Source organism: Nelumbo nucifera, chromosome 2 (genome assembly GCF_055504915.1).
Source record: "Nelumbo nucifera cultivar China Antique chromosome 2, China Antique-T2T, whole genome shotgun sequence".
In the NCBI taxonomy this organism is placed as follows: Eukaryota; Viridiplantae; Streptophyta; class Magnoliopsida; order Proteales; family Nelumbonaceae; genus Nelumbo; species Nelumbo nucifera.
In genome coordinates, this window is record NC_142650.1 from 31742602 (window position 1) to 31755395 (window position 12794).

A 12794-nucleotide genomic window follows, 5' to 3' on the forward strand; every position below is an offset into this window, starting at 1 on the left:
AGTACATTGATCTAAATCCTTCCTCCCCTCCCCCTCTTCCACCTCTACGTTCTAAAACACCTAGCTATCTTGCAAAATTTTCTCCATAAAAAAAACAGACCCAACATTTTTTCAACCTTCATGTCGATGGTCACTCTCTTATCAACCTTTCTTTACCTCAATCGAGGGAGAACTTTCACTCAGCCTAGCATGGCTAAGCCCCAAAGCCTCACCGAATCCGTCAGAATGAATTCTTCCCTCCCTCTTCCAAGTTCCAACCCACCATCATCAGAAGAGAAAATAGAAGAAGAAGGAAGAGGAAACTTTCTAGCTAGCTAGCTAGGCAAACTCTGATTACCTAGCTTCTCGACCTAGAGAAGCCGACCCAACTGCTCTCGTTCCCTCACCAACAAACGAGCCATGCACCAATATATCTACCTGAGACTGAGAGGCCCACCCTCTTCTCCTGAGGCTTCCACCGTACCACTCTCACAACAAATACCAACCACGACTTGGGAAAATCCGAAGGTGCTCAACCCCAACCAACTAAACACACGACCTTAATTTACATCTCTTAATTGAAGATTCTCCAATGCACATCAACAAAACCCCCTAGAGCCTGACCACCCAACTCCAAGTGTGGAGGGGGAAGCCGAAGCAACATACCCTCCACCTTTGAATGCCATTGAACACCCAATTCCTCTCTAACTCATGACACCAGTTTCAAAGCATTAACTTTACACCCATCACACCAAATTGGACTTGAACCTAATAATCTAAGTGCCTTTGATTTTGAATGCAACACCACTAAGAATCTTGCACCAAAGAGGGCCCAAACTCCACCTCTTCCTTGCCCCTTGCCAAGAGTCCAGAGAAACCCAACCACCTTTGGAGGGCCCGGACCGGTTAGCATGGCATGAACCCGAACCAAGCGGGGGTGGTCCAATTTAGGATAACAAACCAAGCCACTTGATGGTTAATGGGAGTGTAGAAGAAAATATATATAAAGGGGATGGGTTCCCAAACAAGGGCCGGGACCCAATATCTGAATACACCACAGAAATTCATATTCTCTCTCTCTACCACTAACATGGAGTCACTGCCATTTCTTCGGACCTTGGGAGGTTCAACCACTACCATTTTCATTTTGGAGTCCCACTGGTTTGCATCAAGAAACTTTAGATACATGATCAACTTAGTTAGGGCTTATTATTATTATTTTTAATAAATTGGGAAAAATAATCTTATATTAATGTTCCTTACATTATAAAATGCAAGAGAGCAAGGGAATCCATATCAAATCAATTGCCTAGATGACTTATTAGTCCTCCTCCTCTCCTCCTCTATTCAGCAAGAGCCAAGAGGGGGATGATAAGATGCTCGGATCATATCTGATCAGGTGATATATAATTAATTATATATCAGTCTCTCATGAGGTTCACATGTTTAAGTAAAGGCTCGGTGCAAAGCAATACAAGATATATAGAATAGTGTAGGACAGGACAAAAGGGTACGAAATCACTTTAGCTATGAGAAAATTAATTTGATTTGAATAAACGCCAAAACCAGATATTTCCAAAGTTGGTTCAGACCTGATTATGTGCCTACCTGTACATTCTCATGTGTCCCGCCTTACGCAAGTTGGAGCCCATTGGAATAACAAAGATGAGTACTGATTGTTCTTGTGCAGATTACTTGATTTCTTTTCAGACTCCTGTGGCGTACACTATTCTTTTTATACAAGAGCATTGGTAAGAAAAACAAAACAAACAACATCGAAAAGATTTGATTCTAAACAACAACAATAACTTATTCCAGTTGTATCACATTGACTTGATTTTCTTGTCTACTCCCTTTTCATTCTTTTCTCATATCTTTAATGTCTGAATATTTTTGATTAATTTTATCACATACCTTGAGAGAAAATCAAAGGCAGAGAGAGAATGCTATACATACTAAACAGTTACTGTTTCTGCTGCTATTACTAATAACAACATAGCTTTTATAATAATAATAATAATAATAAATGTTTATGTCTTTTAAAAACTAAGATGTTTTGTATGGTTAGTTAATTAAAAATGGTGTGCCTAAATCATTTTTCTTTAGTTTAAATACATTTGTAATTGACTTGATTCATTTATGCACATCTCTTTTTTGATTTCTTTATGTTATGAATTTTTAGGGGGCATTTGGACATGAATTCTTGAGAACATCTTCATATTTGTATGCTTTTTTTTTTATAGGGAGATATTTCTAATGCAAGGTTACAAGGGGTTGTGGGAATTGTATAAGCACGGTCATGTGAGCACTAAAGTCAATTTCTAATTGGACGTTTGCTATAGATAAATAACTTTTCTATTGATATCAATCCATCATCAATTGAAAAGGAAAAAAGAAACAGCAGAAGTTTGGTTTTCCATCTACAAAATAGCTCTGATAGGTAAGCTTTAGCAAAAGAAAGAATTTATGATAAATTTATGTGTAAAATTAATTTTTGATAAATATATTACCATAAACTTACTAACAATAACCAAACGCCACCTTAATATTTATAATATTTCAACCTCACCACTTTCACTACCTCATAGGCTGTTCAGGTTAATGAAATCAATGTGTGTACCGTTACACTCGTTATACTTATCCATGATTCCACTGTGAGAACCTACCTACCAAGTGGTTCATGTAGTCTTGATTAATTCAAGCTTACTGACACACTTTTGTACTGTCTCCTTGAATTGACCTTGTGTCAAAGTTGAAAGAGTAATATTGTCAAAATAATAGAGGAGGCAAAAGAATAACAGTTCATTTAATTACTAGCTTCTCCCTTTACACCTTAGGTTAAAGTTCTCTCTCTTTCTCTCTCTTAGAGAAGAAGAGCTAGAAGATTGCATAAGGGAAAGGTTCAGTTAACCGTGGCCTTATTTTTCAAACTGAACAGGTATTATTGATTTTTAAAAAATCATAAATCGAAACTGAATTAGAACCAATTGATTAATCAGGTGATCCATTTGGTTTTTGACTGGTCCGGTTCTTCCGATTTTTAGTTTTTGATATACTTTGTAGATGAACACCCGAGAACACAAATCATGAACATTCTTCATGAAAAACAAGTCCGTTCAATTCAATTATTTGATTTTTTTTATTATTGATGAACACCCCAGAACACAAATCATGAACATTCTTCACCTCTATCTCTTTCACATCAGAAAAAAAAAAAAGAAAAATAAAGTGAATCTGCTGTGATAATGGAGAAAGTGGGATAATGTGAGGGTAATTAATGAATTTGTTGGAACGTACAGTCTATTTTATTTACTTCAGTCGTTCTCTCTCCATCTCCTCTCTTCTCTCACTCTCACTCTAGGGAGAGAGAAAGATGGAGAGGTGTGTAGTCGGGCCCCTCCAGCCAGGCTCCCTCCAGTCCAGTCCAAGAGTCCAAGAGTCCACGAGTCCACCAGACCACCACCACCACCACTGCAAATTTAACAAAGGAGTAATAAATACACGCACCAAAAGAATTTAAAAGAGCCCCGTCTATATCTTGTCTCCCTGTGTGACGCAGTCCAATTCGCACAAACCCAGGAGGGGGCCATCACCACCACCGACAGTGGGCCCCACTCTCCTCTCAATCAATGGCTTAAATCCTCCGTACCAGTCAAATCAAGGGCTCTAAAATAATGAAAAGTCAATCGCCATTATATCAAACACGTAGCCAGACCATCCCAGCCAGCCAGTCGCCGGTCGCCGCTCGACAAACTCGCTTCCTTCTCCGAAGGCCCTCCGCACCTCCATTTATCCTTCGGCTCTCCGCTCCGCAGAATCAAGCCATGACCATGACCATGAAGAGAGACCAAAGCACAGAGCTTGAGCCTCATTAGTCGTCTCGTCTCGTCTCGTCACCTGCTCGCTCGCTCGCTCAAGGCTCAACAGTCACCAGTCACCACTCCGCCAGTACCCCCGCCTCTCTCTCTCTCTCTCTCTCTCTTGTGTAAACCTGTGTTGACCCTTTCTCTCTCCTCACCACCGGTGCGGCAGTTCTGCCTTCTGCGCTGTTGAAGTACTTGAAGGTACGTGCGACCGACACGTGTGTGATTGCATGGAGAGAAATTGTAACTTCTAACTACTAACTAGAGTTGTAGAAAGTAGAAACAGAGGGGAGGGGGAAAGACAGAAAAGAAAAAGAAAAAAAAAAAAACAATATATAAGAATAATAATAAAGAAAAGCAGACAGGAGAGGGAACTCACAAGTCACAAAAGGGTTTCGTGGGTTCGTCTACATAAACCCTAATATCGTCCTCGCTTCTTAAAAGGAGGGAGTGTTTGATTGAGTTCGTGAGTTTCATGGCTTCTGATACCTTTCCGTAAATGGGTGTCTCTGTGGTTTCAGATCTGACTCTTTTGGTGGTTATTTATTTCCATTTTGGGAAAGCCTTACCGGGTTTGTTTTTCTGGGACGTGAGAGACTGACAGAAGAGAGTGAGCACACACAGGCAATTGTATATGGGTATGCCGTCGCCGGTGCGTGCTCACTTCTCTTTCTGTCAGCTTCCGGTGCCGGAATCTGACCTTTCGGGTCGTTTCCTGGCCTGCTGATGCAGTCCCACATGAATTATTTTTGCTGCTCTTTCTCTCTCCTCTCTGTCTTCGTTTCCTTTCTCCATCTGTCGTCTGCCTAGAAAAAAGGGAAATTTGTAAGGCCAAAATAAATGGAAGAAAAGGAAAAGATAATAGTTGGAAACGACACATCAAGCAGCAGTCTTATCTTCCGCTCGCCACCAATCTTATCCTCTCTGTCTCTCCTCTTTCCAATTCTATCCTTATCAAGTTTCTTCGAGTTCCGATGCTGAAGAACGAAGGATGATCTCTTTTTTTATGTATTTATTATTTTTCTGGTAGAGAAATCGAGATCAATTCGACAGGCAGGTTTTTTTTTTTGTTTGTTCGTCTTGGTATTAGTTTTATATACATTTGATCAACAGTAAATTTGCTTGTTTTTTAATCATTTTTTAGCTGAGATGAAGGCTTGAAAGCGTGACTTTTGATGACGCTCCAGGAGAGGACGATTGAAGTGGGTGACCGTGGGAAGGTACGCCTGTTCACTGTGCGGATTTAACGAAAAACTGTATGGACCAGTTCATCGATTTCGCTCTGTAACCTCTCTTAGTTCCCATTCTTTATTGATCATTCTTCATTTTTTATTTCATGCGCATGCGACCGATGATTCGCCGGCCATTTGAGCTGTTTTCGATCGGAATCTAGCCGGAATCTGGATGCTCGTATTCCAAATTCAAACGGGTCTTCGTCGATCTGCTTATTGTGCCGGTAGTTTCCAAGAAACAGCGGTCTGTTTTGATCAATTTCTTTTTTGTGATGCGGATCCGTTTACTTATTGTGGACTGTTCAGCAAGGTCTAGCAGATAATTTTGGAAGTTGGGTTTCTTTGGGATGGTCGTAAGTATGGATAGTTTCCGTGCGTTTTGGTTCATTCTTTCTTTCCTCTCTCGCTCCTTCCTTCTGTATTTTCCGTTCATGGGAAGATGGGTAGGATATTCTGAAGGAGGTCCCAACTCCCAATTCATGAACAAGCAGCCATGGAAGCATAATCTATTCAACAGGTTAGATCTCGTGTTGCACTTTCTTGAGCATCTGTTTCATATTATATCGTCGTTCATCCGTTATGATCTTGATATTGTCAAAGCATAGCGGCCTTATATTTCATGTTTCCTTTCATCGAAAACGCTTTCTCCTTACACTTGCCTTTTCTCTCGGTATCTCAATTGGTAGGCAGGTTGTTAATTCAGAGATGCAGACTCGAAGGTGGTCTGAGATATGCCTCACTTCATGAATCACAACTCGTATCACTGATGACGAACTTCGTCTGTCAGTAAAGCAACTAGGTCTACTATATTCTTTGGATGAAGTTGAAGAAATGGGATTTTCTGGTGGCCAATTGAAGGCAACAACTTGTACCGGAATTAGATGGACATTTTCTTCGATGGCTGGCTGTGGATGGGCTGTGAGGTGATACTTGGTTTTCAACACTCAACTGCAAAAGAGATCTAGCCTTTCTTCTGGATGCGGTACCGATTCCTCACCTTAGTTGAACTATTATCTGAATTGAATCCTGAGCTTGTTTTTGAATCCTTTTGGGTAGTGAATATACAATACAATGGGTTTCGTTCATTTGCTTGACTTGGATTTTTGGTAGTCTATGTAAAACAGTGTAGAGTCTAGACTATGAGGAATTTCGCTTAGTTTTACTTTACCCATTACATAGGGTTTGCTTTATTGTACACTACTGAGCAAGATGAAAAGCTTAGTTTGAAAATCGAGAACAGCTTAATTCCCCAGAATATATAATTAGAACAATTTAAGCTCTACTTATCTGAACTAACCACCACAAGCAGTTGGTGGTTTGAAAGGTGCAACCGAAAAGGGTTGTCCATTACATGCAAAGAGGTTCTGTGCAAGATGAATTGTAACCTGAATGATGGAGAATATGTGGGTTACTGTTCAAATGGTTCAGTTTTAGTTATCGTCAAGTAGAGTAGAAGATGAGAACGAATGACATTGGGTAGGATTAATGGCTTTCTGCTTATGGTTAATGGCTCAGTTGATCCTTTCTTCTTGAGGGCAAAGTTGGAGGAGGGAATAGAGAATCTTCAGCCGCCTCAAGATGGATGCAGACAGATACCTTTAATGGAAGAAAGACAGGACCAGTTAAAGACCCCAAGGAGTTGTACTTTACTTAGGCTACCCAGATTAGAGCCTGCCCTCTATGAGTGAGACCCACGATTAATAAGAGTGGGGAAGACAGAAGAAAGTTAAGTTGCTTTTTTCCTTGCCTTTTTCTTTTTCACTTACTTTACTATTATAACTAACTTAATGAAAACTACGAGCCCATTTATAGAAGAAGCTTTGACCTGTGGTCTGGCTCATAGATAAAATGGATAGGCCACCCGACTGACCTAGCATGTCTCCTCTTGCACGAAGTAAATGTTTTAGCTAATCCTACAGGCCAGAAAGCAGGTAGACATATGGACCATATGGTAGTTGTACAAAGGCTGTGCAAATCATTCTGACATTGCTGGATTCTTGATCAAGTTAAGGAGACCTGGAATGGTTGATTGTAGGCTGATATGTTGCTCATGCACGCGGTGTCTTGCTCTTTAATAAATGTCCATATCATCTCATCATTCAGCAACTTATCCAGAGGATTGAATGGTTTAGGTGGTGATTTTTCATAATAATAACCCCCATTCACAACTGAACAAGCTTGGCTTTTGTGCATTAATTAACCCAACTAGGTGACTATGTTCCAAGTGGATTAACAACCAGTAGAAGGAACACTGCAAAACTTGGAAGGTTCTTAGAGATCCTTTTGACAAGGACATGATACTGTGCTTGCCTTACAATGTCATCAAAGCATTTTTTAATTATGTGGTTGCAGCCGTCTTCTGTGCTTGGTTGAATTGTGTTCTATGATGACATCTCCATCTATTTGTGTTCTTAGGGATATTGTAAATTTATGGAGTGTTATGATTACTACAAGAAACTATTGGACCTACAATGAGAGCATGAAAACAACCAACTAGGTTGTTCACGACTACCTACATGCCTACTCCAATGGTCCTGTTTAAAATTATCTTTGTGAAATTGCAAGAGAGGTAGATAACCAACCACCTATGTCCATTTACAAAAAGGTATCTGTATAGGAACATGTAGGCAGTCCTATGACCAGTAGGTAGTAGCTAAAGCTAAAAGCATGTTGTAATTAAAGATCCATCCTCAACTACAGTCTTTAGAAATTTGGTCCATGAAAAACCTTTGCTTCATGAAGAATTGATACAGCTAATTATATGGAACTTCAGCAAGCACCAATTAGTCTATTGGCTCCCAATCCTGATGAGAAAAATTGATCAACTACTAGCCAAGGGGACATTTTGGCCCTACATTTCAACAAAAAGCAACATAACAATTTACTCCTCTTTCTTGGTTTTCTCTTTTTTCTTTCACAGAACATGTTCATTTTTTGTGACCCCACTAACTCAGCCCTTTTACAATTCATGAATTCAATTCTAAAATGGTAGTCGGAAATATTCTAAGGGCAACTTAATATAATCTAAAGAAAAGTAAAAAAAAAAGTTATTATGTAAAGAAACCACTAAAAAATGATTTATAATATTAGATTAGAAAGCCTATTGATTCTAATGAATTTCAAGCACAACCATGTAGACTATCTAACAAATAATCATAACTTTTTTCTGGCAGAAATAAATAATCATAACTAATTGTTATAAGGAAACTACTAGAAATTGTCTTAACATAGGAAGGAAATTAATTGCACCTATCCTGATTGATTAACAACACAATCACGGAGATCATTTAATTCTAAATACTTACTAATAGTTGATCCTTATTGTCTAATTTGTTTTTTTTTTCTTTCTTTTGGACCTGATATAGTGCATCATTATCATGTTTTGGCGGTGGGATATATGGTGAAGTTTACAAATTTTCAATACAATCAATAGGACCATATAGGCACTGCCATAGAAGAAAGTGGGATAAAAAAGTAGAAGAAAGATGAAAGAAAAAGACAATATTGAAAATTAGTAGATATTTGAAGTAAAATTTATATTTTTAGTAACATTCAAAGTATTTGTGGTAAACTTTGGATGTATTATGTATAGTTGATTTTATTTTATGTTACTGATTGGTTACAAAGTTGCTTCTCTTTACTTTTGGAGTATCTCTGGTATTGTTTATTCTAATGTTAAGTTTTTTGGCCTTAATTTGTTTGGGATTCCGAATGAATAATGTGTTTTCTATAGATTGAATCACATGTGATTTCAGTAACAATATTCTTACCCTTTTTGTATAAAGAGATTTTTCGTATTTCAATTGCATTATATGATGCACAAGATTAAAACCATTGCATGAAAAGGAGATAAAACACTGGCAAGACCTTTTTTTGAAGCCCAAAGTCCACTTAAACCACTGCATGAAAAGGAAGGTACAACAAATTCTGAGACCTACTCCCTCTTAGAAGAAGATAGAGTGAGCAAAGAAGGGAAACAATTTTAGAAGAAAATTCCCCTACCCACAAAGCCTCTTAGAAATAAATATTATTAGTAGAACAAACATCATTGTTGATATAAATAAACTAGAAAAATAGGAAAACATTTTGCTGAAGGTAAAACTAAAAGTATTTAAAAGAAAAAAGAACAATACATGAAAGGTGACCAAAAATTTCCTAAGAGGAGAAAAAGAAACAAAACTTCATACCCAGCCATAAGAGTCATCCAACCAAACTAACCAAACAAATGACACACAGAAATCTCCCCTTGAGCCTGAAAACAAAAATAGAAAACACAACTTCTTGCCACACCTTTACAATAAATCCCTAAACTCCAATAGAAAAACAACATAGGCCGAACACCTAGAGAAGACTAACCTTCACATCAAAACTGGGAGAATCTTCTACCCAATTACTCAGCAACACCCAGTGATGATTTCTTGGGAAGTTCTTTGCTTCATTTGTATGCTCTCTTTGTTTTCTTGACCCTTTTATTAGGCCAACCCCGAAGGCACGTTTCAATCTAGCAAATACTTTTGAAACTTTAATTTTTGCATTTTACATTAGGAAACTTCTTGAGATCCAAAGGATCCTTATGACCAGCATTAATCCTTTCTAACTCAGATTGCATTCTTCTCAAAGCTTTAAACTGCTCCCACCTCTTGATCTTGTCTACTATTAACTCTTGTAACTCTGGATGATCTCCAATCTGGAACGATTTCTGTTTGTTCTTTGAAAATAGCCATTTTCCTTACTTTCTTTTTTCTCTTGACTCTTTTCTTCCAATTCTTTAAATGCCTCCACCACAAACTCTTCCCCCCAGGTAAAACAATCCTATTGTTTTTATACACCTCCACATCTGCCTTCACAACTTCTTCAATATCAAACACTCTTTCTACTTGATGAGTTTCATCTAAAATCACATCTTTTGTACCATCTTCCCCACTCTCAGATAAAGCCTCCTCATCTCCATCCTCAATTAATGGTTTATTGCTGTTGTTTTTCTTTCTTTCATAAATTGAAACATTCCAATCATCATTCTGCACCATTGACCACTAGAGTTCACCTAATTCTGTATCTTTCTCACTCATCTCCTCAACATTCTCCACATTGACTATCCCTCCTACTTTCAGATTCAACGTGAGCCCCCTGCTTATTTGTTCCTTGTTGTTCTCACTACACATTTCACTTCATACCTCCACACCTTCTTGAGTTATAACTCCTCTCCTTGACATTTCACCTCCAACTGCAATAATTGAATCCCCATCATTTCTTTCATTAAAAGCTCTTTCAAAAACCACTATCCCTTCATTGTTTGATTTTGCTGCCTAAAACTCTTCACTTGAACCCCTACAAGATCCACCATCACAATTAACAATGCATATCACCCAGTGACTTAAAAGGCATGCCTAGGCGCATAGGCAAGGTGCATTTTAGGGTAGGTACCTCGCCCAGGTCCTACACATAGCACTTTCAAAAGGCACACGCTTGGTGTGCCTAATGCGCCTTGCACCTTAGCATAAGCATTCCCCTTTTGAAAATTTTACGCTTTTTTGCATTTTTTGAACCTAGTGCATGGGTCAGGGGCTCTGCCCCCGAACCTCTGACCACACCCCTCGAGGCAAGCCCAAATGAATCCATGTTAGGGTCTTAAATTCTTAATTTTTACATAAAAAACAATGATTTTACAATTTTATTTGCCTTTTAAGAAAATATTTTATTAAGATGAATAAATGAACAACATTAGCAAATAGGGGGTTCTCTGGACTTGTTTGTGCTTGCCTCGAGGGGCATGGCACAAAGGTGGCTTGTAGAATCAGGAATGTAATATGTTTTACATCACATTAGGTAATTGAAGTAATGCAATTGAGGAAAAAAAGAGATTGTCGGTTTTACATGCTTGAAAATGTTTTATATGTTTGATTTTATTTTTAAATTTTCATTTGAATATGCTTTACATGTTATGTTTATGTATTTTAATTTTAGATAATAGGTTTTTTTAACATTTATTTTAAAACTTAAGTTTATATATTTTTTTAATATTATGTGTTGAGTTGGTCCAAGTTGTTTTTATTTAGTTAGGAAGTTGTTGGGCTTTAGGCTCATTAGTTTATGTTTTTTTAAGTTGTGACTGTTCAGCTATATTAGTAGCCACCCTACTAAGGGCATCCTTGTAATATCTCATCCTTTAAGTTAAGTATAAATATAATGAGAGGTAGGCAGCTAGGGTTAATTTTACAATCCTGGTTTACTTCCTACTATTTTCTTCTTCTTTCTTCTTTACTGTTGAAATCTTCATCTTCCCCCTCTTTCCTTTCACAAGAAACTCGACTGAATCTGCAATTAGTGATTTCTACTTGGTATCAGAGCGGGCCAAAGGTTCCTTGAAGTTATTCCTTCCTACAGCCCTAGATCGGCCGACAGCATGGTGATTTAAGAGGCTGATCGAAACTCTCAGGTAAGCCTAGTTTTTGGATTTTTTTGGTGGATCTGTGTGCCCTGTAGCTGGTCTAGGGTTTCTCATCAAAATCAGGAAAAACTGGAGAAAGGGGAAGAGTCTTATTTTTGTTGGACTCTTCGGTTTTGACCTAGGAAGTGGCGTCCTAATTTTTTAGGGTTCCTTGGAGTTTTTGTAAGGGGCAATTCAAGTCTTGCCTGATTTGGAGGCTTCTAGAGAGAGCGGTTGCCTCCTCTCTCTCTTTCCCCGTCACACAGAAAATGAATCTTTTGTGGGAAGAAAGTCTAGGACACCAAAAAGGTGTTGTTGGTTCCAAAAAGTGTTTTGTTTGATCTTGTTGCAAATTTCAGTTATTTTCTTTACATTTTTTGAGAAGCAAAGAGGGCCACGGAGTTGAAAATAAGCTCGGGAGTGAAACAGGACTAGTGGGAGGAGGTGCTGGAGGCCCTTTCGGGGCTGGGACCATTACTACAGTTAGGTGGGATGGGGTTGCAGAAACCTATTCATAGAGGGAAAATGTTGCTAGGAGTTATCAATTGAGAAATCAGATTATTTCTACAAGGCAGGGAGATAGACCTGTTGCAGCTTATTTTTCAGCCCTTAAAACCCTGTGGCAGGAGATTGACCATTTATAGACATTTGCTTGAGAAACCACTAAGCATGCAACTACCTATCAGAAACATCTAGAGAAGTATAGGGTGTTTGAATTCCTTGTTGGCTTTAATCCTGAGTATGATATTGCACGACAACACCTTCTTTCTAGGGACAATGTTACTCTCTCCCAGGCATATGCCTTTGTATCAGGGGAGGAGTGCAGGAGAGATGTGATGATGAAAAACCTTATTCCTGATCAGTTTGCCATGGTAAGTGTTGTGAAACCTAAACAAAGTGGAGATCGGGGTAGCAGTGAAATCAAGAAGGAAGATAAAAGAGATTTGATCTGTGACTACTGTAAGAAGCCTAAACACACAAGAGATACTTGCTGGAAGCTTCACCCACATCTTGTGCCGACTAGATTGAAAAATAAGAAGGGAAATGCACACATGGCAGTTATTGGTGACATTCCGGCCCCTCCTACTACTACTCTAGAGTCTGTTGCAGCTGTTGTAGTAAGGGCCGAACTTGAGAGGTATAGGCTACTTCTGAACCAGTAGGATACAACCAGTTCCAGTTCAGTCGTAAGCGGACAGCAAGGTACAGGTGGCACTGGTGTAGTCCACTCTACTTCCTTTGCTCACACAGGTAGTTCACACGTCACTACAAATTATGTTGCTATTTCAGGTA

The 12794-nt window shown here is 38.7% G+C and overlaps 1 long non-coding RNA gene across 2 annotated transcripts in view; it reads left to right on the forward strand.

Annotated features, from left to right (window-relative positions):
* The first annotated feature begins 3683 nt into the window (after positions 1–3683).
* The window catches only part of LOC104603319 (uncharacterized), a 32210-nt gene continuing 23099 nt past the window's right edge, over positions 3684–12794 (forward strand). Inside the window, exons 1-3 of one of the 2 annotated variants that reach the window (XR_736202.3) lie at positions 3684–4043; positions 4987–5591; positions 5761–6056. This is a non-coding gene — a long non-coding RNA (uncharacterized LOC104603319). Of the gene's footprint in view, positions 4044–4420; positions 4896–4986; positions 5592–5760; positions 6057–12794 lie in introns of those variants that run through there. The other variant, XR_016082727.1, reaches the window with a different exon arrangement.